This window comes from Microcaecilia unicolor, chromosome 5 (genome assembly GCF_901765095.1).
Source record: "Microcaecilia unicolor chromosome 5, aMicUni1.1, whole genome shotgun sequence".
Classification (NCBI taxonomy): Eukaryota; Metazoa; Chordata; class Amphibia; order Gymnophiona; family Siphonopidae; genus Microcaecilia; species Microcaecilia unicolor.
Window position 1 is genome coordinate 261,468,658 of NC_044035.1, and position 6,423 is coordinate 261,475,080.

A 6,423-nucleotide genomic window follows, 5' to 3' on the forward strand; every position below is an offset into this window, starting at 1 on the left:
TTCCGTTTTCGTTAGCTGCTACTGTGACAGGAAAATGCCCTTTTGTGCATGTCCCCGTTTTACTACTTGTGCGCTAAACTGGCTAGAACCAGTTTAAAACCCACGTTGCTGGCTTGTTAAGTTTAGTGCATCTGGCCCTGAGTCATGCAATTCACTGTGGGTGTGTTCAAAGAGGCCATTTGGAGACTACTTGGCTGCAGCAGGTTTCTATCTGTTGAGAACTAATTACCATTTGAAGGGAGCAAGGCAATTGACATGGAAGGAGAGAGAATATTCTTGTAGCCTAAAGACAAGGAAAGGAGAATGACATATTGCAAGGGTGGGGACTCTGTGAGAACTTGATCCTGACCTTTGAAGTTAGATAAGGGTTCTTTTACTGAGGATGTGTCACTAAGGACCCAGGAAATGCATCTTTTATGTGCCTTCTCAACAGAAACTGGGCTTAGACTGCCTATCCAGGCTACTACTAATACTACTACTTATCATTTTTATAGCGCTACTAGATGTACGCAGTGCTGTACACTTGAACATGAAGAGACAGTCCCTGCTGTAGATAATAAACACAGTTATGCACCCTGGAGTAGAGTCAAAGGGCAAAGGACATAAATCATGAGGCCCAGGAACTTATGATCTGATATGATATCCTTATGGGCAAACAGGCCTGAGAAAGGAGGAAGTATACACAAACATGAGAATGTGGTCTAGCAGACGAGGGAAACCAGATAGTTTTGAAAAAAGACCAGATGATCCCGAGTAAGATAACTTGCTGAAGCCTTGTAAATCATTGTTTATTTATTTGTTGCATTTGTATCTTACATTTTCCCACCTATTTGCAGGCTCAATGTTGCTTACAATGTACCGTTATGGCATTCGCCATTCCAGATTATAGGATAGCAATTGGTGTTACATACAAACACATGGAAGTCTTAATAAAATTAAATAGACAGATATAAGTGTATAAAAATAACTGTTTCAGTTCAGTATGTTGGAGTGATAGATATAGAAAGCATATGTATGCAGTAGTTCTATCCTCCCATGCGAAAATATTAATTGTATCTATACTTGGTAAGTAAATAAATTACTTTTCTCATAAGTGGCAGCCTTGGTCTTTTATCTCTACAAATTGTGGGTAACTGGTATATGAAGATTTGGAGAGGTGGTAAAAAGACCTAAGCATTTACATTGAATTAATTCACTGCTTGACAGAGCTTACAATCTGATTAGGACAGACAAACAGGACAAATAAGAGATAAGGGAATATTAAAGTGAGGATGATAAAATAAGGGTTCTGAACAAGTGAATAAGGGTTAGGAGTTAAAAGCAGCATCAAAAAGGTGGGCTTTTAGCTTAGATTTGAAGACGGCCAGAGAAGGAGCTTGACGTACTGGCTCAGGAAGTCCATTCCAGGCATATGGTGCAGCAAGGTAAAAGGAACGGAGTCTGGAGTTAGCGGTGGAGGAGAAGGGTGCAGATGAGAAGGGTGCAGATAAGAGAGAGTTACCCAGCGAACGGAGTTCCCAGGGAGGAGTGTAGGGAGAGATGAGAGTGGAGAGGTACTGAGGAGCTGCAGAGTGAATGCACTTATAAGTCAATAAGAGGAGTTTGAACTGTATGTGGAAACGGATAGGGAGTCAGTGAAGTGAGTTGAGGAGAGGGCTAATATGAGCATAGCAACATTGGCGGAATATTAGTCGTGCAGCAGAAGTTTGAACAGATTGAAGAGGAGAGAGATGGCAAAGTGGGAGACCTATGAAAAGCAAGATGCAATAGTCTAAGTGAGTGGTGATAAGAGTATGGATGAGGGTTCTGGTAGTGTGCTCAGAAAGGAAAAGGCGAATTTTGGTCATATTATAGAAAAAGAAATTATAGGTTTTAGCACTCTGTGCAGAGAAGGAGAGGGAGGAGTCGAAAATGACCCCAAGGTTATGAGCTGATGAGACAGGAAGGATGAGAGTGTTATCCACAGAAATAGAGAATGGGGGAGGAGGAGAGGTTGGTTTAGGTGGAAAGATAAGAAGCTCAGTTTTGGTCATGTTTAGTTTCAGATGGCGGTGAGACATCCAGGCAGCAATGTGAGACAGGCGGGCTGATACTTTGGCCTGGATTCCTGCTGAGATTTCTGGTGTGGAGAGGTAGATCTGGGAGTCGTCAGCATTAAGATGATACTGAAAACCATGGGATGAGATCAGAGTACCAAGGGAAGAAGTATAGATGGAGAAAAGAAGAGGTCCCAGGACACATCCCTGAGGTATGTTGGTGGAGGTGTACTTTGTACTTATGAAGGCCTGAACCAAGCAGTTTCAGTGCTGCTAAGTATCTAATATCTAAGAATTAATGTACAGACGAGAAGTGGAAATTTCTCTTTTTTTTCTGTAAATTACAATGATATTAAGCAGGCCAGGTGGAGCAAGTACCCCCACCTCTTCCCCCACCTTCCTCTGACCAAGCAAGTGAAAGACAATGAGCTCCTGCCATTTGCTGTCCATTTGCTGTTTACATGAGTATGTTTATTAGCCTTTGAGAGACTTTTAGGATGCAGATCAAAGGAAGTTCCAGGTGAAGGGGGCAGGGCTGACAGAGGAGAGAAAGAGAAATCCTGTAGTCAGGACAGGATAAGAAAATATTATTGCAGAAGGGGGAGAATTTCTCCCTTTGAATATGGCCAGGAGACAGAATTCTTTCCCATGCCCTTGGAAGTAAGGCTACTATCCAGGAGAGAATTACCCTTTTTTTTACAGCCATAAACCAGGTATCACCTTATTTCCTTCTCTGCCTAGAACAATTCAAACACTATCTCCCTGATACCTGGAGTCAAAAGCAATAGTTCTATTGACAAGAGAAACCTAACACCTCTATAGCAACTGGAAGCAGTAGTTAACTTTTGTCTCCTCTTTTAGAATAGGGGAAATACTAATTAAAGGTTTGAGAAATGTATTTATAGATGAATAGAAGAGGTCCAAAACTTTTGGACAACAGACCAAATGCATCTTCAAAAGGAAATATAAACAGATGCTGTGTATTTTATTGATACTAGAGATCCTGACTGACTGTAAGGTGCTAACTAAGGGGGTGTGACAACCCCTCCCCCTTGTGCTCCCTTTTTGTCTTGTAAGGGAAAAGAAACCCTATATAATATTTCTCTGCCAGATAGGAGGTTGGGCAGTGTACATCTCTTTTGGCTCCCAAGCCAGGGAGTTTGAAAGAATGTCCTGCTTCCACTTTCCATTGTAATTTCCATTTCTATATATGTTTTCATTTCTGTCATATTCTAGACTATTTCTATGACTATTTTTCTTAATTTTTTTATCCTAATCTTCTTTGGATAATTAAATAAACCAGTGTTAACCCCGAGAAGCACTTCTCTGGTGCTTTTTTCTTTGTTTCAGGCTAAATAAGTTTTATCCGCTGTCCAGCTCTTAAGATATCGGTTGAGAGGATTGTATTGTGGAAGTAGTGCTGACTGTGATTAAAGACTCTGGAGGTGCGGCACGAAAAGCACAAACAGGTACACCAATTGACAGTGGGATAGAAGTAGAAGAGGATCCACCAGAGTATACACTATAAGTACGCTTGGAGAGATAAGAAGAAAACTAGGAAAAACAGAGCCCTCAAATCCAAGTGAGGACAGTGTATCAAGGAGTAGGCTGTGATCAACAGTGTCAAAAGCAGCGGATAGATCGAGAAGGATGAGGATAGAATAGAGACCTTTGGATCTGGCCAGGAACAGGTCATTGGAGACTTTAGCAAGCGCTGTTTTGGTTGAATGAAGGGGGCAAAAACCAGATTGAAGTGGATCAAGAATAGCTTGATATGAAAGAAAGTCAAGGCAATGACGGTGAACAGCACGTTCAAGTATCTTGGATAGGAAAGGGAGGAGGGAGATGGGGTGATAGTTGGAAGGACAGGTAGGGTCCAATGAAGGTTTTTTAAGGAGTGGTGTGACTACGGCATGTTTTGAAGGCATCAGGAACAGTCGCAGTGGAAAGTGAAAGATTGAGGATATGACTGATTAAAAAGGATGACAGTAGAAGAGATAGTGTTAAGTAGATGGGTGGGAATAGGATCAGAGGAACAGGTAGTTAGTTTTGAGGAGGAAAGAAGATGTGTAGTTTCCGCTTCATTGATTTCAGAAAAGGAAGAAAAGAGGCAGGGGCTAGAGGGTTGAGAGAATAGACTAAGAGAAGGAGAGATGGAGGTGACCTGGTTGAGAATTCAAGTTTAATCTTGTGAACCTTATCATGAAAGTACTCATCCAGAGTCTGGGGAGAAAGTGAAGGGGGAGTTGGAGGTGAAGGCACTTTGAGGAGAGAGTTCAGTGTGGCAAAGGGACGTTGAGGGTTTGAGCCAAGACAATTTGTCAACTGGATGTAATAGTCCTGTTTGGGAAGTAAAAGAGCAGACTGGAAGGAGATCAATAAGAATTTGAAATGTATGAAGTCAGCATGGGCACGGGATTTCAGCCAAAGGCGTTCGGCAGAGCGGGCACAAGAACGTAGGTAGCGGATTCTAGAGGTCAGCCATGTTTTTTCTACAATTGATGCTGTGTGGCTCTGAGCAGGGCAGGTTATTTCACTCTGCCATGCTGATCATAATAATATTAACTTTATGCCTGTTCCTAGAAAATTCTGTGCAGTTTGAATTATGATCATGTGCTCCTAGGCTCACTACCCCAGATGTGGCTGCATGCATATTTCAGACATATTACTGCAGAGGATGCTGGGATCCTACCTGCATGAGTTGCATCAGAAACCCAAATTATTAATTAATAAAACTTGTGTTGCAGAATGGCTATAAAGGGGTAGAGGTTTGGCACTGATCAAACTGTTGAACTTTTTTTCATGAAAAGTCCACTGAAACATTGGGCAAAACCCTTAACTGATATATCAGTGGTTGGAAGCTTCATCAGAAATTGATTCATACTTCTCAGACTGCTAGACTTAGAAACAATAGAGGGGCAGTACATGTGCTATACATACATCTTCCACTGTGTCAGGAGATGTTCAGAGAATACAGATTCACATAAAAACATACGAATAGCCATATTTGGTCAAACCAATGGTCCATCTAGCCCAATATCCTGTTTCTCAACTTGCCCAATCCAGGTCACAAGTACCTGGCAGAAACCCAAATAGTAGCAACATTCCATGCTACAAATCCCAGGGCAAGCAGTGGCTTTCCTCATGTCTATTTCAATAGGAGACTATGGACTTTTCCTCCAGGAATTTGTCTGAAACTGTTTTTTTATGCTAACTGCTGTTACCACATCCTTTGGCAATGAGTTCCAGAGCTTAACTATTGCTTGAGTAAAAAAATATTTCCTCCTATTTGTTTTAAAAGTATTTCCATGTAACTTAATTGAGTGTCCCCTAGTCTTTGTATTTTTTGAAAGAGTAAAAAAATCAATTCACTTTTACCCGTTCCACACCACTCAGGATTTTGTAGACCTCAATCGTATCTCCCCTCAGCCTTCTCTTTTCCAAGCTGAAGAGCCCTAACCTCTTAAGCTTTTCCTCATATGAAAAAAGTTCCATCCCCTCTTTGGTTGCTCTTCTTTGAACCTTTTCTAATTCTGCTATATCTTTTTTGAGATATGGTGACCAGAATTGAACACAATACTCAAGGTGAGGTCACACCATGGAATGAGACATTATAGTACCATCTCTTTCCTAACATCCTGTTTGCTTTTTTGGCCACTGTCACTCACTAGGCAGAAGATCTGAGAACATTGTCTACAATAACACCTAGATATTTTTCTTGGGTACTGACTTCCAAGGTGGGCCCTAGCATCAGGTAAATATGTTTTGGATTATTCTTCCCAATGTGCATCACTTTGCATTTGTCCACATTAAATTTCATTTGCCATGCCCAGTCATCTCATTTCCTAAGGTCTTCCTGCAATGTTTTAACAATTTTGAATAGTTTGTGTCATCTGCAAATTTAATCTACTCGTTCCAATTTCCAGATCATTTATAATTATGTTAAATAGCACCTGTCGCAGCACAGATCCCTGTCGCACTCCACTGTTCACCCTCCTCCATTGAGAAAAATGTCCATTTTACCCTACCCTCTGTTTTCGGTCTAATAACCAATTCCTAATCTACAACAGAACATTGCCTCCTATACCATGACTCAAATTTTCTCAGAAGTCACTCACGAGGAACTTTGTAAAAAAAAAATCTAGATACACTACATCAACTGGCTCACCTTTATCAACATGTTCATTCATGCCTTCAAAGAAATGAGGCAAGACTTCTCTTGGCTAAATCCACATGGACTCTATGTATTTCGTAATTTTATTCTTTATAATAGTTCCCACTATTTTGCCCAGCACTTAAGTCAGGCTTACTGGTCTGTAATTTCCCGGATCATCCCTGGAACTCTTTTAAAAAATTGGTATTACATTGGCCACCCTCCAATCTTCAG